Source organism: Netta rufina, assembly GCF_964035555.1.
Source record: "Netta rufina genome assembly, chromosome: 16".
Taxonomy (NCBI): Eukaryota; Metazoa; Chordata; class Aves; order Anseriformes; family Anatidae; genus Netta; species Netta rufina.
In genome coordinates this window covers 1,956,844-1,983,993 of record NC_140140.1, presented here as the reverse complement: position 1 = coordinate 1,983,993, position 27,150 = coordinate 1,956,844, and the positions used below count along the sequence as shown (strand labels likewise).

Here is a 27,150-nt window from a genome sequence, read left to right as displayed (position 1 = left end):
ACTGAACCATTCTGTTAACTGGCACTTTTCAATTCTGGCTATTTTATTTTTATTCATATTTAAGGAATCATCCACTTCTTCCTGCTCTGCCAGACCTCACAGGAACTAGTAGCATACTATGTAGAGAAAAAGCTTTTGGAGCCACACAATTCCAGGTTGGTTTGAAAGTTTATTCAAAGTGATGAGGGTTGCACAGGTGGAACTGAGAATATTCTGGCATGCAAAAATAACCTATTTTGCTCTCACTTCGCATCAAATTTGACCCCATTAAGCTCTATAAAGTTTACGTGTATTAGGGAATTTGACAAAAGACAAACTTCTTTCTCCAAGGTATGTGGTATTGCAAGGTCTCTTCAGCAGACGCATTTGTTCAAGGACCACCCTCTGGATTAAGACAGTGAGTAGCTTCAACTTTCCTTAGTGCATTATTTTAGGGTACTTTAACTCCTGCACTGTGTGAACTCGTACAGCCTGTGTCACTTGTATTCATACAGAGAGCATACAGCATCTTCTACAGCACAGGTTTTTTAAATTGTAAAAAAAAAAAAAAAAAAGAAAGAAAAACAAATCTGACTTCCTCCTTAAACAGTGAGCCCTAATGCAGGGTAGATGTCCTTATTATAGATGGGTTGCACCAGGCTGGCATTGTCAGCTGAGGATGTACGGTTGTGGTGGGGTTACCATGGCGACTGCCTTCCAGGAGCTGCTCAAGGTCACCCAGCAGTTGCAGCCTGGAGTGCTTGCTGCTTAAGCAAAATATCCTCGCCAAACATCAGTCCGGATGTGATTGCTGCCTTGAGAAAGCAACAACAGGGAGGCAAAGCAGGGGTTTATTTTGGGGTTGAGGGAAAGGAGGTTCTCTTTGTTCTGTGTTCCAATCCATCAGATATTTCAGGATTCTTCGAGTCATTGCAGTAGGGTGGGGTTTGGTTGAACTGAAAGCCAGAAGTGGTCTAGTATCAATGACATGAACATTGTTTTATTTAAAAGCAAAACACTTATAAAATATAAAATGGAATTCTACATGGAATCTGTAGAAGCCTGAGCAACTTGACTAGAAATTGGTGACCAGCCCTGAAGCTTGTAGTGCCAAAGCAAATGCCTATACTGGTGGAAATTTAATTAAGATGGTGAATATTGTTGTGCTGAACTGAGAATTCAGAACTTCTTACATGTAAGGGTCTCTGTTATAAGATGTCCAGATTCATTCTTGCATCTAAATCCTTCTGGATATAGTTTGAGAATGTCACTCTAACAGCATTTTCAGTCAAATGCAGACAAATTCAGAGATAAGGCTAGAGAAGAAATTTTTCATGAAGCTGATTCTGTGTCTGAGGTTACACGACTTCATACTGCATGCATAAAGTTGAATCCATTAAACTAAAATTTCATTTGAATGAAAGTGCTGTTTCCTTGGTTTGGATAGTTATCTGATGAGTAAAAAGCCACCATGTTTTATGTGGCTTTTTGTTTGTGCTTTTTCCTACTTTTTGGATTTAAACTTGGTTTTCTTCTTTCCTCTTACATCATTTCTTGGTCTAAAGTAGTGTAGCATGACAGCAACAAAGCTATCATTCAGCAGATGATATTATGGCTAACATCTCATCTCAAACCTCTTTCATAAAGTGGTAAGCTTTTTTTTTTTTTTTTTTTTTAACTCTTCTCTCTTCCCAACATCCATTCTACTAATGTATTCAGACAGTAAATTAATCTTCCTCCTCCTTTTTAGGCTGAACAGACTTAGAGTTCTTCTAGCTTCCTCTCAAGAACCTGTATTATTAATCCCCCCCACTTTTTTTGTAACCTTCTGATTAGTTTGTAGCTTTGGGGGATTTTATTTCCCAAGTGATTTTTATATATTTATAGTAAGGTACTTTATAGAGCTGTGGAGTTTTTGTTAACATCTGAATTGTATGCAAGGAGTCATTTCCTAGAGCCTGATCTGGACCTAGATTTGGTGCCATTCCCTTGAACTGGATTGAACTGGGTTTGGAGATGTCTGTTGTTAATAAACGTAACCAAGATATAAGTCTTGTATTTATGACCTTTAAGAGTTTGGATTAATTTGGAATTTTTATATAAGCAGGTTCAGTAGCAGTGGTTCAGGGGAACCTCCAGGCTTGAAGTACTACCAGTGCTACACAGCAATGTCAGGTGAGCTGGTACTTCTGTTTCCAGGTTAGCAAGTTGTGCATATCTCTTAAGGAGGGAATGAGAACATAAGAGTGAAGGGTATCAGATGAACAGTCCTGGTGGTCTCTGTTTACCTTCAATAAAACAAGCCAAGACCCCAGTAGGGGATGGGGGATAGTTGTAGATTCAAACTACTTGTAAAAGGGTCTTAAGAAAAATCTCTTGTTAAAGTCAATCTGTAAGACATCTACTTGTCTGCATCTTTTTCCCCAAAGTGAGCAGTCTGCTCAAATTTTAACACATTATAGCATGAAAATACAGGTGTGTCTATTGTTATAGTGTGAGGTTCTAGCAAGAAAAAAAAAAAAAACAATTTTCACCTGTGCCACATAATCGAGGTTTCCAGGGCATGATACACAAGTCATTTCCTCATGATATGAAGTAGCACTTCATATCTAAGCACTTGACTCTTTGACTACAAAATAAGCAAAACTGGCAGCTAAGAAATTGCACTCAGTTCCCTATTTGTTTGAGCTGTGGGGCTGGTATCTCCATTGCTAATTACCAGGGACATGCTTCCAGTCTGAGGTACAGGCTTAGCACCCCAAAGCTTCAGTGTGACTGTGGAGCTGTGTCACAGGATGGCTATCTTGTTGATCTGGTCTGGTAGCAGGTGCTGAGTTCCATGGGAAGTATATCCAGATTCTAGCCAAAGTTCTTGCTTCATGCAACATCTTGGCTACGTTGCTGATAGAAGGTAACTTCAAAGCTCCCTTAGGCACATTCAGGCAAATTTAATTACAAGAAATGTACACGAGAGAAACAGTCTGATACTCCACAGCTGTTACAGATTTCTTGAGGGTGCAAGTAGTTCGTATCTTTAAACAAAATCAGGTGTGCTAATGTGGCAGATAGTGGCAATGTTTTGTTCTAAGTATACATGCTGGCATTAAGCAAAATAGACTTCATGTTTAGTGATGCTAATTGCCTCAGCCACTAAAAAATCTTTTTTTTTCAGTAGCAAGGCTGTTTCAATTTTCTAATATAACACTTTAAACAAAAGGTTGGATACTTTTTTACAGTTGTATTTGCTCCCCTGAAAGTTTATTCTATTACGGAGCTTTGGTATTTAGTAATTCCAATCCAGTCTAGACTTGTTTTTTTTGGAATTAATAAAAACTTGCAAAACTTCCAGGCTTTTCTTCCTCACCAAATAAAATTAGTAAGAAATTTCACTAGCATTGCAAACACTATAATCTTTTTTATAAATGAATCAATGTACTGTTAGAAATAAAACCCACCCTACAATACAAAACAAAAAAACCCACAACACCAAAAGCACTACCAACAAAAATGTCACTGCCAGTTAGTGAGCGTGAAATGGAATATTTCTCTTCTATAGTTATGCTGGCTCCTCAGCATCAATAGTGGAACAAAATAAGAAGTAATTGCCCCATAGAGATCTTAGCTAAGTCAGTTGAAAAAAAGGTTGTAGGTGGGGCTATTGGTTAGTCACAAATGCCAACCCAACAACAAAAACAAAATAAAAGAACACAACTGAGAAGCGGCTTGTTCTAACCTGCTTGTGTATTAGTGCATTTTTAGCATATTCATTCTAGCTTACAGGCTCTGCCTCCAAACCAGACATTTCATAAACTTCTCTGACTTTTCTCTCCATCTTTGCATAGATGGTCTTCATGCATTTCAATATTATATTCAAGAACCTGAGGGGACATGGAGTAGAATTCAGTAATTGCCTAAGAACCAAACACAAAGCTAGCCACCAGCAGTTAGTTTTTAGCTGCTGTTTCATAGCTGGCAGAATTTGCATTAAGGCTTGTTACATAAAATTGTATTGTAAACACATTCTGCAGAACAGGTGAAGCAGCTTCAATATCAATGACACTTTTTTTAACTCTTACAAGCATCTTCCCTAATTGTATGTAGCCAAATCAGCTAGTGTTTTGTGGTTTTTTTTTTTTTTTTTTTTTTTTTTTTTTTTTTTTTGGGGGGGTGAGGGGGGGTGGGAAGGGGGAATTGTACAACTGTGGCTGCAGAAGGGGTTCCTGGGGACGTACCTGGCACTGGTCCTAGAAACAATGTGAGTGGTGTTTTGAGGGTGTGACTGCAGAATCAGTCCTGGGAGGGAGTTCAGAGGCTGTTCTACAAAAGCTTCTAGATACAGGTTGGTGTGTGTTTAGAAAGGCTCCTGGATGTCTTCTCACCAAGTCCTAGGAGCGTGCTGCTTCTGGGTGATGGTTCCAGATGTGAAGCTAGAAATGTCTTGAGGTGGTTTTTGAAATCATCTTAGTTTTTAGAGGTGGTGCTGGAAAGTTACTCTAAATGTGGTTCTAGATCTGACTCAGAAATCGGTAGCTGAGAAATGGCTTCTTGGTGCTCTAATCACATCCCAGGTTTGGGTTATTTTTATTGTGATTGTTACAAGTCCTATTTGACTTCAACACCATCCTCTGAGCAGGTGTTGGGTTTTGTCAGTGTGCTTTTGAGATCTGATGTTTGCTTACAGTGTGTATCAATTCTTGAATGAGTCTGGCCTCCAAACAGGGTTACTGTTGTGTGATAAAGGGTACTGCTGCATGCAGGATTGCTCAAAGTTTGTTGTCTCTTAAAGACAAGCTAGATGCTATTTGTTAGCATCCTTGAAATGCAGAAGTGTCTTCAAGGATGGGCTTGTTTTCAAAGGCATCGTCTGTCTTTCAGATCACTATTATGTAAACTTGGCTCTTTCCTAATAAGTCAATCATGAGAATAGTCTGGGTTGGTTTGACCTTGTGAAATGCTTTTAAAAAGCATCTTCAGCAGGTCCTACAGCACTGTCCTAAATTTCACTATTAAAAAGTTATGCTAAATGAATTGTGCCATTGCTGTCAAACTATATGAATGTGAAGATTGCTTTTTTTTTCTGTGAGCTGCATCAAAGGGGGAGGCCAGTTTTCTGTTGTTTCTTGAAGTTTTGGAATGAAGCTTGTGAGGCAAACGATGACTACAAAAAATAATAGCAAACAATTAAGTACTGCTTTGTTAAGCAATTAATAATCCTTTATGTGGCATACTGTGGCAATAGGAGATTGTTTGTTTGCTAGATCCAAGTAACCAAATTATTTGTTGGGCTAAACACTTTATTTTGTAAGGACATGAATTCCTAGCTGCAGCTAGGAAGTTGATTTGATATAAGAGCTTATTTATTAATTTACTGCTAATGAGAAGGGACTTGACTAAAGTTAAAAATAGAGCACATTGAACTTGACATGAACCTTAATATCTTTTCCAGCTTTTACAAGGATTGTACTCTGAATTGTGTATTGTTTTGCTGGTTTATCACTGATTAAAAATATTGAAATAAACAGTACATTATGAAATAAAGCCTCTGTCATTGCTTTGTTTACATTTTGAATATCTTATCTAAATGTTACTTTGCAAATTCGATGCAAAGTTCAAGCTTGAACATGGGATTTCTAAGACTTATATTTTCTAAAGGCTAAATATATTGTTGAAGATGTAAAACAACTGAAATGCCTGTATTGTCAAAGCCTAAAACAAACTTGTTTTGTTTACTTAGATGCTGGATAAAAACAGTGGTAGATCAGATTTCACTATGTGGAGTTTGTTATACAAGATTAAAGACATTTCCAGAGTTTGAGCTTAGTTCTACATAGATTTTTTTAAAATTCTGCTTAATATGAATTCATTTATTGACTTAACTGCCAATTTATGGATTCCTTTATAGATGTGAGACTTTGATATTGTATAATACAATTTTGCAAAGCTTATTGCATGAAGAGTTGCCATGCCAAAAAGAGTACAGTGGTCTTAAAGTACAGAGAAATCCAAAGATCAAATCTATGGAACAGTTTTTGTATGAGAAATAAAATTTACCAGAACTTCTACTATCTTTTGGCTTAAGAGTACAAGACTGATCCATATGAAATAACCATGAGTGTCATGGAAAATCAAGATGAAGACAGTGTTTTGGTTTTCAGCCATTTCATGTATTTCTCTCCTATTTATTATCACATGGCAATTAAAAAAATTAAGGTACTTTTAAATAGTGTGGAGCTTAATTGCAGAACTTGCTGCCACAGAATATTACAGCTGTGTTGATTTTAATGGGTTCAAAAAGCAATTCATATACTTGCAGAGGAGAAATCCAGCTGCTGGGAAACTCGGTCCTTGTGAACCAGGAAATTCCTGAGCTGGAGACTATGAAGTTTGAGAGAATGCTGAAACAGTGATATGCTTACCTTGTTCTTTCTAGGCTTTCCTACTGGCTTCTGTTGGAGAGAGAACGCTGAGCTAGGTAAGTCTTCTGTTTGACTTGGTTGTCCAGGGCTACTTTGAGTTACAAGAACTGATCGACAGAAAACACTGATAGTAAGGGGTTTGGAGAAGGGACGAAATAATTGCAATTCCCTTATGGAAATGTATTTTCTTATGTTCTGTATTAATAATCTACAATACTTTATGGATTATATATGTTCTTTTCCACTTTCTTTAAACTTGGGGAAGTGTATGGTATTACCTGTCCCCACTGCATGTAGTATCTAAGGCTAGTAAGCACAGAAAAAAGATTGTTTTGTTTCAGCTGCGCTCATTAAAATGTTCCTAAGCAATGATTTACAGACAGGTGCCACAATGAGGTAAATAGTATACACTGGAGAGAAGGGATAAATAACTTTTGTTCTTGACAGGATGGAGGCATATGTTTAAGCATATTGTCTGTCATAAATCTACCTGCAATGGGAGGGGAAAAAACCAACAACTATATCACAGCATTTATATCTTGAAAGACAGAAGGAATTACGTTACTTTTGTTTCATATGCTCTTGTGTTCCCTCCATGCTATGCCATGTTTATCCTGTTATTGCATGTATGATGTCATTTCCATATGAGAGAATCTGATGGAAGCCCAAATGTTGGTAAGGTTTTGTAGATTTCTAAATCTCACTGGATTGTTAGGTACACTAAAAAGGCTCAGTGGGTTTTAAATAGAAAACACGAAAGCTATGCCGTGCGATTTTTCTGCTAAGAAGTAAATTTGATGATGTACAGGAATATAAAGTTCTGACTGATGTACATAAACATAACATCCCTTTCTTTTAAGTGCAATGTCAGCATGATGTATTGTCATAGAAATGCAATGTGGCATTTTGTTTACTGACAAAAAAACCACATAGTATAAACTACACCCAATAGGTGATACGTTTGAGTTCTGTGGCATAAATTCATGACTGGTGCTAATTGGTTACGAACCATGTTTGACACTCACCAGATGCTAATAGAAACCTCCCAGTATGTGAGTGTGACTGGATATTAGCTTTAAAGCTTAGCATCAGGTTATGTGCAAAATTACCTGCAAGTCTGCTAAAGGGAGTATGACTTGTTTAAATTATGGTGGATACGTCTTGGATGTCCTGTTGGCAGACACATGCTTAAGCTATGGATCCCCAGCTCATGGTTTTACTGCACATAAGGTACGGTTCAGTTGGTCTTCTTGGGTGGGAACTGAAGATACAGTGAATTTAAGAAAAAGTAGTGGTATTAATAATCTAAAAAAAAACAACACCACACACAAAAAACACTAAACAAAACAGAAAACACTCTATCCTGATAGTCCCTCCAGTGCTCTGTATAAAAATACATTAAACTGCTTCCTAATGTTGTGAAACTACGCAACCATTTAGTCATTTATCTATAAACAAGGAAGCAACTGGATCTGAAACAAAACATTACAAATGTTTTGGGGACTTGAAGACGATGGATGTAATCCATTCTTCTGTTTTTGGCAATCACTGACCTCTTGTATTAACTTCCACAATGGTTGCAAATCTTCCTAAAATTACTTGGAATTTCTGTGCTAATGATGACAGTGTTATTTTGGAGAATTCTGCAGATAAACATCAGTGTATGAGACATGCTATTTGTATAAACACTTTAAGGAGCATAACTGGTTTTCTAATCGGCAAGCAGCTATTATAAATATACCTTTTGTATGAATCCTGGAGAGGTTAGTGAGATTTATTGTACAATTTCTTTTTAATGAAAGTGAAGGTTTTACTTGTTTAGGAGAATGTTAGAAAAAATAAAAGCGTAAGGTTTTCATGCAATGGAAATGGTTGATGAAGAATATAAAATTCAGTACAAAAAATCCAGAGGGCATTGAGAACTTTATTCAAAAACATGCTGGTTTTGCTATTAAATGGAAAAAAAAAATCCTTGATGTTAGGAATTAATGTTGTCATCAGGAATATATAGTTTCTTTCCCATAAAGATGGGAATACTAATGGATGTATGCAAAATGTAAAGGATTTGTGAGACTAATAAAATATACTATGATTAAAACAGTAATGAAAATAATGTAGTGACATGTCTTGAAATTAAGATAAAGTGCAATTAATTGTAAAGTCCCTTGTCTTAGTAACTCATTATAATGGTACCAGTTTATCACAAGGCTGCAGTATATAATTCTCTCATGATAATGTTTCACTGAAAATCATAGAGATGTTATGCTAGCATCAATCTAAACCTTGCTGACAAAGAGCTGTTTGAGACTTCTGTTCAGTGAAGGTTTGGAAGGTTTCTTAGCAAAGAGATTCCACAAGTTGTCTGGAACCCATTCTGGTATTCAAACTCTTTAAAAATTGATATTTATCTTATTGGAGGTAGTAAACCCTGCCTCTTGCCCTTTTGTTGTAGGACTCAGTAGTGAGTCTGTGGCGCTCTAGTCTGTAACACAGACATAGGTGCTCTTTTCCATTTTGTGTAGCACTGAAGAAAGACTCCGATTTCAGCTTAACTTGTAAACAATTGATCCCTGAAATTTAACATTTGAGCCTAACAGTGACATGCAAAACCACATTACAGCTTTCATTTTTTTCAGTAAGTTTTAGCAGGTGCTTTTGTGTTACAACCATTGGAACACAGAGGATGGGTAATATTTGAAATACAGTAAGATAATCTGACTGTACAGTGGCAAAACAAATTATTCTAATATGAGAATTATTCTGTTCTGTCCTTAATTGGCAGTTTAGTTGAAGGTAGTCTGTTAAGCTTTGGTCAGTATGAAAGTGAAATACAGGAAGATACTTGAAAACAAGTGGAGGAAAGTGGATTTTTAGCTAATGAAATGCTCAGATAAGGTATACCATAGACACATAACTGTCACTTCAAACTCTGCATGCTAAGCATTAGCATTGAACTAAATGAAGGCCTTTTGCTGTTGTACCAAATATACTGTCTGTGTACACTCAAATTTATTCAGAGATGTTAATTACAGCATTGAGCTAGGAATTCCTCCATATTTCAAGGTCAAATTGAGATTTAGAAAGGTCCCTTTTGCATTAAGTAGCTCTTCTCCCTCCTTACAATGAAGCAAAAATAGTACATAAGCACTGATATCGTGCATGGAAAACTAAACTATTTTGACATTTCTTCAGTAACTTCCTTTGTTTTCATTCTCTGATCTTGTAGTGCCTCTTCATATTTGAGGGTCCAGTTATGCCAAAAAGTCAAGAAACTTGATTAACATACTTTTATTATTTTTAGGTTAGAGGGTAACAAGATCAAATTTTAAAAGCAAGGGGAATGTGTGTGTGGCTTTGTTTTTCTTAAAATTAATAAACAAACACAAACTAATTTAATAGCCTGATGAAAAGAGATACTGAGTAGACTTTTCAAAAGCACTCTAACACATCAGGCATTTAACTCCCATTGAAGCCAGTTTGTGCGAGTCTGTGTGTATGTAATCTGAAAACCCTTAATGGATAGCTGTCTTCCCTCCTCTCCTCCCCCACCTGCACTCAAATACTTTTTCAGAAAACGATTCTATGTGCTTGTTCCTCTTTAGCTGTGGATTTACTAACCACAGGTTTTGTCTTGTGTTGTTTTTTAAGCAAATTTAGTACTTCACATTTAAAATGCTAATATATCCAAAGCTTTGATTAAAATCAGTGGGTTTACAGTGTTAAATAATACATTTACTGACATTAATTCTATAGCTTAGTTCCTGTGGAAACACGTGAATAAATGTCCATAAGTACTGCATCTGCTGAGTAGCAAAATGTGCTTACGGCAAGTCGATGTGATTTATGGACTACATTTCTTTCCAGCTCGTGTCGCCACCCCCCTATTGGCTGGTGTAAATATTTCCAACAGTTAAATCAGTGATTTAAATGCCAGTTGAAAATCTGCTGTGAATGAATAGTCTTAATCAGAAGTTGTGGTCTGTGATAATCAAGATTGCATTTGTCTTGTTTACTCCTCATAGAAAAAAAAAAAAGCATCCTAATTTGTATGTAATTGAAATACACTATGTACCTTTACTGGGCAAGGCAAAGCTAGGATATAAGCCTTTGTGAGAATTGAGTTCTCCATTATAAGACCATTTTATGTCTGTGTTTGCTGAAATAATGTACTTTGGAGGTGATACAAGTGGCATAAGTAAATCTATAGTAGTTTTTTTGTTGAATCGATGGGTGCCAGTCTCAGGTAGACACAGCAATGTGCTTAATTATCTATGTGCAACTGGGGTTAAAGGGAGAGGTGTTGAGTTGGACAGTGATTTTTAAATTTTTTCGATGATTTCAGAAGGTCAATATTTTCAATGTAACTTTTTAGTAAGCCTTTAAGAAGAGAATGGAAAAAAAAAATAGAAAAAAGGGAAAAAATAGAAAAAAGCGTTAAAAAATGTTGGCTCTGTTTGCCAGCAAGGTTGGCATGTGGAGTTGGACGGAGCAGATGGGGACATCACTTTGGCCACTGGTCTTCATGCTTTCTGTATCGGCTAGCCTCTTTTAGCGCTACTGGGCGAGCCCCCCATCTGCTGTTTCAACTGGGATCCTGAATGGGGGGGCAGCCTTCGCTAAGCCCTTGATCCTGCTGCTGCCTCCTGTTTTCAGAATGGGTGGGGCAGTATAACCGAGAAAAATGTCCCTGTTCACCAGCTACTGGGCTGCCAGGCGCTTTAACTGCTTCATAGCTGGCAGGTTCGTAGGCAAGCTGCTCCTGGTCTTTATAATACAATGATAAAAAGCATGTTCTGTCCTGTCAGCATGGAGGAGTGGTGCAGTAACAAAGCTTGCTTGGTTAGATAAAATACTGGAGGATTTTGGCAAGTGGTTTAAAACACAACTGAGCATGTGCAATGACTTTAAAGGCACTTACCATCTGTGCAGAGCAGCAAGATGAAGTTTAGCTTGTTTAGAGATTTGAGCAGTTTCTTTCCTAAAACTTCTCAGATGGAATAAAAAGTTGCATTTTGTTCAACATAATTATCTACTCTGTTTTTAAATGTCTGAACCAATTTTATGCAAGTCTTCCACCAAACGTAATTCTGAGGGGTGTGTGAGACAGTCATTAAAGAATTAGAACAAGCTTTTGTGATGGAAAATGTTAGGCATCCTTAACCACAGTGTCTGCATAGGTAATGATATGCTTTAGTATATTTTTCTATTTCAGGCAAAGATGCCCACCCAAAACCAACAATGTTTTGTTCCTTCTACTACATCAATTTGTCAAAATGAACTTTCATTGAGCAGATACTCCTAATTTTAGCATGAAACTTTGGATGCAATGTTGGCTATATCAAGGCTATTTTAAAGATGAAGTATATTAAGTTGTCAGTGTGTTCATAAATAAAACCGGTGGGGCCCACTTCCTAGACAAACAGATGCCCTTGTGGGGAATGTCTGTTGGTGTGTGGTTTTAAACATTTTCCAGCAATCCTTTACTTCCCCCCACCTCCTGTTTGGTACTTCAGATTGTACAGTTCTTATTTGTGCACACAAAAAGCAAAAATAATGCTCTGCTTTGTTTGGTACAGGTCTTATTTTCATGACCTGTAAGCTTCGTGTCTGGAAGTGGAAGAAACTGCAGCTGTTTAGCTTCATGTGTAATGTGAATGTGGCATGTTTGAACAACAACAAAAAAAATAATATCTTGAATATTATAGGTGAAAACAGCTAATTTCTAGCTCATCTTGTAAACAGCAGGTATAGTCTTCAGAAACTGGAATAATACATTCTGTGGACTTCTGGAAAAAGCTTGCATAGTTAACTCAAAAGTGTTTTTCCTAAATGGAGTCAGAATATGACACTGTGGATTGGGTGGAGCCTCGGAGTCTCAGAAGGACTGAGATGTGCTGTTAATTCAAGGGCAGCCTCTCATTAGCTTCATGAGCTGCATAATAAAATACATAATGTAAAAACTGTGTACATTTTCCAGGGAATTGCATAAAGTTTAGTAAAGGATCCTCAGAATTGTTCATTATTACAGACATGCTGCTGCATCATTTTCAGTCTTTTTGCTTGAAAACACGGTTATACAGACTGACTTTGGTTAATAGGTTACTTATGTGGTGATCTAGTAAACACTTCTAAATGTTACTCAAGTGTTGTAATTAGTGTATTTTAGGAGACAATGTTAGAAATTTCTAGTGTCTTCCCATCCCCCAGCTTTTGAGCTCAGAGGAGTCTAGTTTGCTTGCAGCTGCAGTGGTAGGCATCTTTCAGGAAGTGACCTTGGCTTGTATTAATCAAATTCAGAACACACAGAAAAGCTGCTTGGTAACATGCTGACTTGATGTAAAATTTTATAGCATCCATTTTCTTTTAAAATGAGGCCATCTTATAAAAAGGGAATTTATTTGTGATACTTCAGTTTAAAAGAATTTCGCTGAAAAGACATAGTATTTAGAGAAGGTAAAAAAAAAAAAAAAAAAACAACTTTTTACTGAGAGGAAAATAGCTTTTTATATATGTAATTAAGCCTTCAATTGCTCTTGGCAAAACGGTTTTTTAAACTATCTAAATTGTGAAAATAGTGTTAAGTATTTTTTTTCCACTGGTGTCTTATCCTTTTTGAGCTGGAGTAAAAAAAAAAAAAAAAAAAAAAGCCTGGTAGTAAGGTCTGATCTCAAGATTTTCATGATGCCTTTAACTTTTTGATGTATTCTAATCACTTACTACATCTTTTAACAGCTCTCAAGGCATTAAGCTTAACCACAGAGTTGCTATATTGAGCTAATATGCCTGTTTGCATAAATTGAGAGAAGAATCTATCTGTGCCTGTTTAAGAAATTGCAGAATCACTGTTGTTTGATTCCTGGAGCAGCTTTGAAGAGCATTTGCATTATTTCCTTCATTGTGCCCCAAACTATTTTGTGCGTTGGGTTTATAAAAATGGAAGATTGCTAGCAGTATTTTCAGCTGGCATAGCTGTTTGGAAGAATGTCTGTTTATGTCTTTATTCTTCCTTGGGACCTATGCAGAGGGCTGAGACATGAATATCTTTCACCATTCTGAAGTGCTGTCAAAGCCCTGAGTTTCTTGGGTAAGATAATTTTCAAACTGCATGTTTGTGGAGAATTAGTAATAGCTGCCACCTGACTAATGTTTTTTTCCCTTAGGTTGTCATGTGCGTAATCTCAAACAATCTGGTATCTGGTTGTTTTCAGGGTTTGAAAAACTGAGTACTACTTTAATTGGCATCTTCAGCATAAACCTCTTGTGCATGTTGATGGCATGTTTGCCCATTTTACCTCTTCACAATTGTATTCTGATTGAGATCTCTGCAGAAAGATTAACAAGAGTATGCTAAGATACATGTTCTCAAGTGTTTTCTGGCTTTACTGTTAGAAGCTGCCTGTAATGGAAAGCTTAATTCCATGTTGTCTACCCTGTAAGTGTATGCTGTGACTTTCCATTCCACTTGGTATCCAGTCAGTTGCCGATCATTTACTTCAGGTCTCTACTTAACCCTGCCCTTTTCTGCTGTCTTAGGATACTTAGCCTAACAGATGTCTGAACTACATGTTTTTCTCCATTTCCTGCTACCTTTTATTATATTCTGTGTATTAATGCACCAGACCAAGAACTTTTCATCCATATCATCCCTTAGAAAGCTTTTAGTCCTCTTGCCCAGAGCATGTGAGGCCAATGAAGGGGTGACACATCCCTTGCTATCTGCTTAAGTGTCACTGACACCAGCTTTCTAAGATCAAGCAGAATGCAGTTACAGGTTGCTATTCCCGTGTTATTCAGTATTTCCGATCTTCATTCAACATTTTCATCAATCTCCTAGAGATTAAAATTGGGCACAGATTTTGGGATACTCCCACAGACTGGTGCATTGAGTCAGTAGTGCCTGTGATGAAACTGCATTGCTTGTGATGATAATTCTGACTCTGGAAAGCTTTTGTCTTAATTTCATCCATTACAATTTTACACCAGAACTGCTGATTAGGGGATGACAGAACCTAAGATTGTTAATGCAGAATGGAAGCATACAGTGGAACGAGAAACCTGTTCCACATTCTTCCTCTAGCTCCCTAATCCTGCAATGAGAAGAGACTAGGATGTTTATTGTCTTTTTATGTGCCAAAACAAGAAAATCTGTTTAAAATGTGTGGTGTCCAGACCATTCAGATTCTTTTCTACTTTTGTGGCTGGATGCGGGTTAACCCACAACTACTCCAACAATTAACTCCATCCCAGCCAAAGCCAGAACACTAGATGCTTGCTCAAAAGTGCTCATTGATATACTTACTGCAGGACGGGAGCTTCTCTTCATGCTCAGTCATATCTGAGCTTCTGATTTTATTAGTTACTAAAACTTATTCTGGGGAGCAGAATACAGTATCGATATGTGAGCATTACTGTATGGGTTCATATTCAGGGGGTGCTCTATTAACTGCAGAAAGTTCCTTTCTTCATTGCCAAGAGTTTCATAGAAGGAAATACCTCAATTCCTGCACTGAGCAGATGGTTAAAGGACTTGGTGCTACTTCGGGCCCTGATTGGAAGGTCTGACTTCTCCGGATATTTCTGCATACTGTGGTGGACTTCATAAATCTAAAGAATTGATCTTAATCCAGAAATTAGGTTACCTAAACTTTTTCATTCTGGATTTTTGAAGCTCTACTGTATTTTGGGGGACCACTACCTCTAATTTCTCTACATTTCTATCTAAACCAGATAAAATTTCACATTGTAGTTTCTCAGGTGTGGAAGACATTCATATACCCGTTTAAAGGCCCCTCGTGGTTCTGGCTGTGATTAATATTGCTGTATTCCAATAATTTTGTGTTTTGCAGGTCAAGCTACCTCCTTCAGAGGATGTCAATAGTTATCATTTTTTCACAGTGCTGCTAATCAGTTGCTCTGCATCCATCACCAAACCATCCCAACAGCAGCCCTCTCCTGTGGATTGCACACTGCAACATACGTGGTATTTACACAACATAGTGAAATTTGGGACAGGCACCCGAGGCAGATACTGTAAGCAGCAGTGCCAGGGAGCCATAGGATCCATCCCTCAGTCAAACACACCTGAGGCTTCTCATTCCTGTTAGTCTGTCATTAGTCCCGTTGGCCAGTCATTAATAAATCTTGGAATGAGGTTTATATTGTCACATATATGGCAATCCAGGGTAGATGACCACCTTTGAATCCTGCCTGATGGGGGTTTGTAAGTGCTTTCATGTCCAAGACTGCACAGGATGAGCCACCCCTACACTGTCCCTCCTTCTCAGGGTAAATGGAGGGTGACTTTTGGGGGAGAAGTCCTGAGGCGGAGAACTAGCAGTGGGCAGCCCCGTGCTGCTCTATGTCAGTGCCCATCCCCGGCTGCCCCAGAGGCAAAGCAAACCCTGCGGGGCTTCGCTGCACGCCTCAGTCCTTTCTGCCCATTCTGCCCTCCTCTACCAAGGTCACCCCTTCCTCTTTGCTGTCAGTCGCACTAGGGCCGGTTCAGAGCCCTTGGGACTTCGCCTAGCAGCAATCCTGCGGGGCCGAGAAGCCCTTGACTCGCCCTGTTCACCAGTTTTTGGGTTCATTCCTCGCTCCTCAGGGCCGGGCGGCAAGGAGTTAAGCCAGGGCCGCGGTCCTGGCCGCCGCCGCCGCTCTGCCATTGGGCGCGGAGAGGTGAAATGGAAACCAGGCTAAACTTTTGACCCCGCAGCGGCGGTGGCGGAACGCCTTCCTCGGGCCCGGAGCCCAGCGAGGGCTTCCCCCCCCCCCTCCTCTGCCCGTCCTTCCCCTCCGCCGCCGGGCCGGGCCGCGGGCAGCCGCCCGGGGAGGGGGCAGCGGGAGCGGGCCCGGCGCCTGCGGGCCCACGGAGCGGGAGAGGGGAGGGCCCGGGGGGCGCTGAGGGGCCCTTGGGGTGCTGCCGCTCCGGCTCCTCGCAAACTGGTCGGTGAACGGCGGGTCGTCCGTTTGGCAGTTTCCACCGTGTTTTTTTTTTTTTTTTTTTTTTTTTTTAAAAAACAACCCCAAACTCCAAATTGATGCTATCACAGCTAATTAGAAACTAGGGAAGGGAGGATGAGTCATCGGACACAGCGGCGTGCTGGCTGCAGGGAACTCTGCTGCTTAATAAACGGGGCTTGGGCTTTTTCTTTTTTTTTTCTTTTCTTTTTTTTTAATTTTTATTATTATTAAAAATGAAGTGGTTGCTGTTTACTGAAATCTGAGGTAGAAATGCCTCGTTAGTTCCCAGGTTGGTGTGTTAAACGCACATTCACCTAGCTGTAGCTGTTTTTCTGTTCTTTTATGTCTTCTTTAAACAAAATAATTTGTATTTTCCTGGGAAAGAAGAAGTGCCTGCGCAATGTCACTGCCAACTTGCGGAGTGCCGGAGTCCCATGGTAGCCATCTTGCAGATTTTTATTTGGGTAGGGTGACTAACAAATTCTGGACCCAATTAGCGTGCGTGTCACTTTCATACTATGCAGATTTTGTCACACACAAAAAAATCAAAAATATCTGTGGTCAAGTAAATTCACCTTCCCTCTGTAGCTTTGCCAAACCAGACAAATTAAAGCAGCATTACGTTTGCGATGAAATATGAATACGAGATTTAGTTAATCCACGTTTCTTTCCCCTCAAACATGTCTGTCTTTTCCCTGACAAAAGAATAGCTGACTGGGTTACTTTGCTGCATCAGCTGCCATTTTCTCCCTCCCCCGCTCCCAGGCACAGGTAGCGGCCTGCTCTTCTGGCTGGAGCATTCAACTCACTGAGTTTTAAGTGCCACTTAATCAAGGAGTCACTCAGCACCTTACTCAGAGATAACATTCAAAACTCTTCCTCAACAAAGAAACTCGATTCCCGACTACTTCAGGCTGATGTTTTCACCTCTCTGGTGGCTTGTTCTTGCAAATAGTTTCGTCAGATTTATGTAGTGTGCTCATTTTCCTAATGAGAGATTAGGGTGGGGACAAGCCCTCAACTGCTGTGATCTGGATTTTTCTTTTCTTCTTTTTAAATTCAGTACACTAAGCTTTTCGGGTGTGAAGTGTTTAGTTTATGGCAGCGTTAGCACAGTAGGACCAGGGAGAGAAGGTTTGGTCCGGGATTCTTCATGAGCGCTGTACTTGCTACAGCTTTATCTGGGAATTGAGGGAGTCTCCTGAAGCATTGCCAGCAGCATCAAGGGAACAAAGAATATAATATGATTAATAGCAGATCCCCTGCCCCCTCTTGTGTGCAATTCTCCTTGCAACAGCAAAAGAAACATGCGCTTGTAATGATAGTTGGTGGCCTCCCTGTTTGTTCCAGTTAGTGTTCCCGAGCAGCAGCTATTATATAGTTTATTTTCTCCCACTCCCTATGATTCTTTGTTCTCTCCTCACTGCGCCTGTGTGCATCTTGTCTGCTTCTCGTTGTCAGTTTCATGGCAGTTCATCTGCCTTCACAATGGAGCTGCACTGAAGTCACAAATCATATTGCATATCACAGTGAAATAGAATAAATACTCTTCTAAAAGAAAAAGGAGTAACAATTGTCAGGAACTCAGAAATGCTTGTGAACTCTGTTTCTCAAGTGCCATTTAAGTGTCCCTATTGCATCGGGGTAGTGTTGGATGCACATGCCTTTTAGTGTTAGAAACGAGTAATCTCTACAAACATTAATACCTATGCCAGAAGCGGGGTAAGAAACCAGCAAAAAACAACCAAACAACCAAAAAAACGTCTTTCAAGCCACAGAAACTTTAACTTCACTACATTTGCACATCCTGTAACTTCAAAGTATCCTATTTTGGGTGAAGTGGCAATAGGCTGAAAGTGAAGTGCTGAAAATGAGGAGAGTATAGCCTTTATTTCTAATAAAAATGGCCAGAAAGAGGGGTATCAGAAATACTGCCTGTGCATTTTTGTAACATAAAATCATTAAATGAGTACTCTTGGACTGAAAATAAACTGCTGAGTTCTATATATGTTTCTTCAGGGTAGATTTGGAGGTTGGTTATATCTTTCAAGTTTCCTCAGGGTGAATTGCCAATTGTTTGGGAGTTGCACTTTTAGATTTTTTTTTCTTCACTATTTCCAGACTGTGAATTGGAAATTTGAAAAGGAGAAGTTCATGCCAAGGTGTTTTCCTCCATTATTTGTTATCTAGCATAAACAGTTCCTATTGTCCTGTTTTAGTGAAGGAAGGGTGGATGATTTAGAGAGAAGACTTTAGAGCACAGCCTCTGAAATAGGAAAATGATTTTATATTCCAAAACTCATTGTCGATACTTCTGTAGTCTATTTCAAGTTTCTGCTGGCTCATCCTCCTGAGTTTCCTGGCTTTCGTCATGGAGTTGCATGGTGAACTGCACTTGGAGATCTCGTATGAAAGGTTGTCATTTCCACCCAAATCTGCTCCTAACTGTAAGTGCAGGCACAAATGACACTGAAAAACAGCAGAACAGTAGTATTTGGAATGTAAATTTTTGTTTGTTTTTAAATCATTATCATTGTATCTCTGTCTTCTCTGCTTTTATTTACATTTCAGTTAGTGGTGAAACTTAATATCTGCAGTCCAAGCCTTGCATGGTGGGATGCAGTAAGCAGCCTCAGTAGGTCCATCTCTGAAGGCAGTCTTGTTGGCATACTTGCTGCAGATCTCCAGTGATGAGTGAACTCTTGGTCTTCTACAACAAAAATGGGTTGAGTTTCTGGAATGAAACCCCCTCTTGGAAGAGCTGTGTTGGGTGTGGTGATGTAACCTGTTCTGAGATGTACAGTGATCAGGTCTAGAGGTCTTCAGAACATTTTGAATGGACTTTCAAGTCCTGTTTTGCTCTAGCCTTGGAGCAGGTTTATAGTAGCAATTTTTTGAAACACAATAAATAAATTCAGTGTATTCATTTTCATCTCTGAAAAAAAAAAATAAGATGTGGACATACTGATTCCTTTAAGCTGAAGTGTACATATCCACTGTCTCATTTCTTTGGCACAGAGTTTAGGAGTCAGGGTCTACCTCAGTGTCTATGATATATATACATTCTTTCTTTTAATATACAAAACAGTGTAGACATCAGTGTTTTTCAGATAGAATAAAGTGGTGTGATCATGGTGAAGCAGACATCCCTCTGTGAGTTGTGTGTGGCCTTTCACACTTTCTTGAAAAATGCAGTAAGTATAGGAATTGGTTGCTGTAGCTGAAAGGACTTTTTGCTTTTATAATTTTCTTAGGTTGCCTTATCTATACAGCTCTCCCCCTTGCATGTCTGTGGGTTGATACGCCCTTACAGTCAGTTTGTTCCTAGCTTCTGTTATAGTTTGAAGTAGTCTCAGTTTCTCAGACTACAAGGACAGTAAATAGCTTCGCTTACTGATTTCTACTGAAGGAGCAGACCAGAATACTTTTTCTGTATTTTTTTTAGAAGAGTGTGCTTTATTTCCAGCACAGTTTGAAGCTGTTTTTAGGTTGGTTGTTTGGATGGGGTCTTGGGGGTGGGGGTTGGACAAGACAGGATTGTTCAAAGAAATTCCACATGCTAATGAAGAACCCTTTCTGCCATTCACATTCTGCTTTTCTTTGTGTGTTCTGGAAAGCTTTTCTTATCTATCTCGAGTCATTGCTAGCTCTGATTTCTCTAAACTTTCATTCTGATGTTTATTAAGCAAACAATGCATGTCCTTCAGGAAGATAATCAGTATAATCTAACTGGTTATTTCTCAGCTTACATGGAATTTCAGTAATAGACAACATCCATGAACAGATGCAGGAAGGAAGATAGAAGGCTGGCTGAAGTGCTCCGTAACTGTTGAATTCAATCATTTGTGGTACGTAGTCTGCTGAAGTCTCTATCTGGAAGGCTAAGACAACAAAAGAGATCAACTTTACAGTTTGTGGTATTAAAATTTCTTCATGATGGATCACTTCACAATGTCTGTTGTTCACTCTTTCCAATCAGAAGTAGAAATGCACATTTTTATTTTTAAGATCAGTAAACTAAAAACACAACACAGTAATATTTTAAATAATAGTAAGGCCGGAGTCCTTATAGCCATCAGTTTTCAATCTCAAGGTATAAATAGGGAGTGTCCTGCTAAGTTAAGGATTGGACAAGTGTAAATAGATTCAGAGCAAAAAGGGTTTGCCAGCAAAAGTGGTATGTCTTTTGTCTTGCTGGCTCCACATGCTATTGTAGTTGTTTGGTATCGATGCTGTGAAAACAGAGGACAAGTATTTTTCTTTTTGGGTGTTACTACTTAAACATATTTCTGTGACCACTGGTGGAACAGACAACTGTCAATGTTCCTTCATAGTTAAGTTCAAGGCTGTGATGTGATAGAGAATAGGAAAATGAGCAATTCCTACCTATTTTTTTTCCCCAGGTTTAACTTTATCTGTCCTAGGGAGGAAAAAGGGCCATGTGAACATGGAAAATTACAAAATCAAGTTTGTTTTATTTACAGGAGGAATTTGTTATGTCTTACAGTAGGAGAAATAATCGTGCTTTTTATTCAATGCCTTTTTAATGTAATTATAAATGGACAGGGCAGAATTGAATTATCCTGGCTATGCAAATGAAGGAGGAAGGGCAATTGTGAATTCGGTGATGGTCACTGTATCCGCTTGAATTGATCTCTATGTGTAGTTCATAGAAAAAATACCCCTTTAGATAAAGGCATTTCTCATAATATTAATTTTGGGAATTTTTAATTAATATTTTAAAATCATATGTAGCAAATTATTAATAACTCTTCTCTTTTTTTTTCTTTTCTAGATTCTTATATAAAATTCTCATTAGGTGATTTTTTATTTCAAAAGCTGTCATTCCTGTTCTCCTCCCCACAGCACTGTTAAAGCAGGTTAGACAGTTCTTTCCATTTGCTTTGAATTTCTTTTTATTTTTCACATTACTTCCCCGCCACCCATGTAATGTCATCCTCCTGGGTCCCATGTCAACATCACTTTTCTTCCGTTGTGACAGTATTAGAATTGGGGACTTCAGTCAGTAAGGAATCTGTTTTGAAATATTCTAAATTTGAAAATGAAGAAAATTAAGATCAATGTGAAGCTTTCTTAAGGCTTCTGTAAGAGACAGAAGAAAACATTTGGAGAGAGAATAAATGTTTGAGTTTTGCAGAAGCTGAATAACAGTGTGGCATAAGAACAAACTGGAGCCTTGTGTGTTTTATGGGGAGGACAATGGGGACGTGGGGACAGCCTAAAATGAAAAGCCAACGCATTTAAAATTGATAAAGAAAAAAGAATTTTACTTACACAGTTAGCAGGCATGTGATATCAGACAAGTTATTTGTATACTAAAAAGCATTTTTTTTTTTTTTAAGTAGGAGAGTATCTATAGTTAGTAGAATTCGTACTTAAAGAATATTCTGTGATATTTATTAGTTTCCTACTAGTTTCTGAAAACAAACCTACCCTTTGGTAGATTTGTCTGCCCACCCTTTTCTACTCCTGCATAGGGCAAGCCTGGGATATGGTGTGGCGTGATGAATCCTACGTTCCTTTGTTAAAATGGGTATTGGTAATGAACACTCCAGAGCCAAAAATGCTATCTTGTTATGAAGGAAATCACACTACTCTTTTCTTTTCCTGTTATTATATGATTATATAATATTAATGTTAATAGAAATGTATTCTGAAGTGACGTTATTATGTCCCTTTAGATGTTCAGAATACATTTCTGATATTTCTGAAAGTAGAGCATTCTAAGTTGTGATTCTCTTCATTCCTTGCTTTTATGGTCTGTCAGAGCAACATTAATACTGTTTAATGGCACTGATTTAAGTAACTTGCCATTAATGCTAGCCTCATAGTGTTCTTCAGTTTAAGTTTTCATAAAGTTTCAGGTTAACCTCTGAGAAACTTGGAAGGCTGCTAGTCATCTATTGGCTCAGAATTTAGGAAAAATTTACCTTGCTTGGCCGTGAAATCAATATTAGTCTTTGCTTTTAGACACTTAATTCTGTGTCTTTGAAGTGCAGTCATAACAACAAAAAAAAATCACCCTTTTCCCAGGTGTTTTTAAAGACTTTTTCTGTCTTATCAACTAGCAGAACTAAGACAATTTTTGTTGGTAGTGTCCTGGGCTCTCTGATGAGAAGCGGAAGAAGTTCTGCGCTGCTTGTACTTTCTGACAGTTACTTGTCAGTCCTGAACCACTGCAGTTTGCAGAATGGTGTTTGAAGATACCAGCTGCATTTTGCTTAAAATGCTTTGCCATGATGTGTGACATTTTAGTGGCTAATAATGAGCAATTTGTCAGCAAGTAGCTGGCCATGCAGTAATGGCAGGACAGTAAGTGGTAATGTCCTCACTTGGCCAAAGACAAGAATAAATCCCTGCTCATCATTCAGAGGTCTGCAAAGATCCTAGAATTGTAAAGAACATGTAGAGGTAGGAAAGACGTGGAATTTCTAAAGAAGTAGAAATAACTACTTGTTTATTCCAAAATTGCAGGGCTTCTGGCTTTTTCATAATCCAAGGCTGTTACCATTCACAGAGAGTGAATTTAATTCTTTCATGGTGTATGGGTGAAATTTACCTCTCATCCAAACAAAACTTCAAGTCAGTTTTAAGAGCACTTAAACTGGGCCTGCAGATTTCACTTTAGAATGAAATAATCTAGCGATTTTCCTAAAAGTTGTGAAGACAAAAGGAAAATTAAAAAATATAATTTAAAGACTGAGTACAGTTTTATAATGGGCTTTTAGAATTTCTCAGTGAACTATTGTGTCTCTTCTGTAATGCTTTCAAACTTTGGAATTACTCAGTTATGAGTAACCTGAATGATCTGTTTTCTGCTTCATGGGATATTTTTCCTGGTCAGTAGTACATACACTGTAGTACTTATTTAATTTGACACTTTTGTCATCCTTACTGCCTCTTCTGTCCTGTTGTGTACGCTTATTGCACTAATATAGGATATATTTACTAATGTGTCTGTGAAGGAAGCTATTGGAGCCATTGTTATGAGAATTATAGTTAACCAGTATGTAATGTTAGATTCTTATTTTGAAACAGAACATACATGTACAAAAGTTGCTTGTCAGAGCTGTACACCTTGGTATTAATGGCTCACTTAGTCCAGGTTACAGCCTTTTCATAAGATTTTCTACCTTGTTTGTTCAGTTCAAATTTCACGTTACCAATGTTGGTTTCAGAGCAGGTACAATGAATACTGTAAACTAAATGTGCAAGGGGACTTTTTCATACTTTCACTGTTTCTTATGCTATAAGATCTGAAGAGTTATTTTTAATTTTGCTGAAATGTGATAGTTTGCTCTGATAAGTGTAATCACCTTCTCAGCTAAGGGATGTTTTGATGTTTACACTGCTACAGATACTGCAATATTTGTAGTAAGTGCAGCGGTTAGGTTACCACTGTTTTCAGCAGTTATTGTTCTGTTTTTCAGCACTGGTGTTCAATGTGGTTGATGAAAGGTCATCTAGATTATTTACTATAACTATAGTAAGTGCTGGACAGTTTTCTGTGTCTTTTTAAAATAAAAAATGTGAACATTGAAGGACATAATTATATTAAGTTATTATTGACATTCTTTTAAAACATCAAGTAGAATGATCATTTTAAGCAGAAATCAATCCATTCCAGGCACTAGGCTTAACATAGATCCTGGTACCAGAAAACGCTTAAAGGTTGCATTTGGAGCAAACAGATATCTGTTTTTCTTGGCTGTGTGTAGAAACACACCTATGTTTCTAAATAGCCTGGCAAATAATCAATTGTCAATAAAATTTAGGTCTTCTGAGCCTTTCTACTCATTTTGACATATTTATGGTATCTTTCTAGTTGAGCTTAATAAAAATATACCTTTAAAAGTTTTTTTTTTCTTCCTGTTGAAGATAAAATTCTGAAAAAATACTACGTTTGGCCTTAGTAATCCTACTGAAGCTGGGGATAGAATTCTCACTGAATTATCAGAAACAGCCCTAGATCAGTGGTAAAAGCTTCTGAAAATCTCAGTGGAAATATACTAAATTAGAATAGATCAAAATACTTATTACAACAGAGAGGGAAGGGCATTGATATCACATGAGTGTTTCATCTTTCAACATGCTGAGCTTTTAACCTGCTCAGGAAAACTAGCTAACACTTTTCACAAAAAATCACAGAAGACTGTCAGAGTGCTTCAGACTTGGCTGCAACAGAAGAAACATGCTTGTTAATGTGGTAATCACAGTGAAATCTTTAAAGTCCATTTCCCCATTTGGCTTGACAATGGTAGTGTAGAAGTCATTTTTCGTATGCACAAAATTATCAATTATATCTGGTTTCAAATAGGGGAACTGGAGAAGGAACAGCTTTTAAGAGGACTGCACTGTAGATAGGGATGGGATGCTTGGCCTAGTTTTATCACATCAAAAAGTAATATTTCTTAATGGACAGTTGAGACAATCTGATCCCCAACTCACCCTTACAGTGCAGCTCGTGTTCAGCTCTGCTCAGTTTGTTGTACCTGGGTTATTTCTATAGGATACTTTTAGCATTTTATAATGAGTGATTTACTACAGCAGGAAATGTTCAGGTTCATGCTGTTGAATGAGTCTCTGATTGCAAGACATTTTATTCATGTCAACAACAACAATAAAAGGGGGTTTTGTTTCTTTTTCAGCTTATTTTGCTTTTGACTTTTCTGAACACAATACTTAACATCATCCCTTCAGCTAGTAATGATTTTCTCTGTCCCTGTACATCAGTCTCATCAATATGGAAGAGAAGGTGTTTGCATTTTTATGTAAATTGTAAAATTGGACAGTAAAAAATACAGAATTGGAAGTGGAAATATGAACGACGTTTTTTTTCCTTTTCAAGTTCTTTTGGACTAGCTTTGTTGAATGTGTCCACTTTGGTAGAATGTGTATAGTAGAGTGTAGCAGAGATTTTGGAAATACTACCATTAATTTCAGCATAATGATGTTATCTGTGTAACAATACCCTGCTTTGGAGGTTAAAATTTGAAAACACTGAACTTTTGACCTTGGCTAAATGTTGCCATGTATAATGCATTATATCCAGCTAGTGAAGTAAAAATTGCATTTTTCTGGGCTCTAGTTTGTGGAAAGTGTAGTGTATATTGGGCTGTATTTCCTGACAGCTGACATTTATCAAGGGTAACATGAGCTTTACTCATTCTCACGTTTTTAAGCAGGTTTCAAAGCTTTACATGTATGCACATGTTCAGCATATGTCTTGCAGCTTTGAACGTTTTGTTCTAAAGATGTTAAATCTCATTAAAATGAGAATCCAGACTATAATAAACCCATAATGACTTTTTTGTATATCAAATTTAGGCACAGTGTTAACATCTTGTAAACTGGCACTGTAATGTAAACAGTAAGAGTAACATTAAATGTGTAAAGTGTAAAAATGCTCTTTCCTTATTGGCTGTATTGGTAAACTTCAGTAAAGAATTTGTGTTTTTAATACACTGGATTATTTTGAATGAACACATTTTGTAGAAATCATGCAATCAAATACAATAAAAAAAGCCATTTCTTATTAAAATAAAAAGCTTCTCTTGGAGAACTTTAGAAAGAAAAAAGCATTATCTTTTCAGTGATGAACAAAGTTCTTGGTAGCCATTTGGATATCTTTTTAAACAGTTTGTGTACCTTAGCCAAATGAAAAACTTGTTCTACTTGCTTCAGATGTTGTAAAGAATGACGTGATTGTCTTGAAATGTTCAAAACTGTGTATGTAATTATTCTTGCTTAATAATCCTCTTAAAGAGAGAATTGTCTGGAAAAAATAATTATTTTCTTATTTAATAAGTTTTCTGCTAGTCTAAACAGTTTGCTGGGCTATTTTTATACTCCTGTTACTTCAGTAACTCAGTGTAGTGGTAAAAAGATTGCATTGGTCTGGTGCCAGGGAACTCCAAACTGTGGGTGACTCCTCAAGATGAAGTGGCTGAGTATGGTAAAGAAGAAAACTACTCCTAATTTTATATTGCTACTTCTCTCTTTATAAATTTTCTTTATGGTCATATGATGGTCTCTGGTAACATTTTAATGTTACTCTTCTGTTACTGTAAAAGTAGAATTGAACACTATAGCCTTTTCATTTGTTTGTGTTCATAAACTACTAAAAATTCGTAATAAAGAGGTGAAATCTGAGGACAGTCATACCACTAATCTTGATTTTTTTTCCGGTATTGTTAATGACTTATTAAAATCTGTCCTAGCTTTCAACCATATGAAATCTCTTCAAAATAGATGAGGTGTGCATTTTGCTGTGTCTTTCCATCCATAGAGATCACCTTGGTTTCTTTGGCTTCTTAGTTCTTCCATATGAGATCGCAGGAAACCTCTTGGCTGATGCACCAATCTACCTGCTGCCAGTGGGCAGCAAAATGTCTGACAGAATCTCATCTGCCAGAATCTCTTTGGCTTGCAATATCAAGGTAGTTGTCAATGAAGTATTTCTCTGATACATCTTCAAATCTGTTTATTAGGAAGGCTGAGGATTTCATATTATAAATCCAGTATTACTCAGATCTGTCACCCTTACATATGTTCATAATCAGTGCAAGTTTTAACACAGACTTCAGGCTTCTTTCAGCCTTTGGGAGTCTAGGATTTTGTTTGCCCCAAAACATGCACTTTTTTGAGTCAGAAGGGAAATCCTAATCTGAGCGGGATATTTCTGCCCGCAGTTCTCTGCTATCCTGTGTCTTAACAGAACAGGAGAGAGCTGCGCAAGTTGACATATGAAGAAATATTTCATATGTTTTGTCAT

At 37.8% G+C, this 27,150-nt stretch overlaps 1 protein-coding gene across 5 annotated transcripts in view; it reads left to right on the top strand.

Annotated features, from left to right (window-relative positions):
• Positions 1-27,150, top strand: part of NCOA3 (nuclear receptor coactivator 3) — an 85,196-nt gene that overhangs the window by 13,234 nt on the left and 44,812 nt on the right. For 4 of the 5 annotated variants that reach the window (XM_084296635.1, XM_084296636.1, XM_084296631.1 and 1 more), the window contains exon 2: positions 6,410-6,451. The gene's annotated coding sequence lies outside the window, so the exon portion shown is untranslated. Of the gene's footprint in view, positions 1-2,093; positions 2,155-6,409; positions 6,452-27,150 lie in introns of those variants that run through there. The other variant, XM_084296632.1, reaches the window with a different exon arrangement.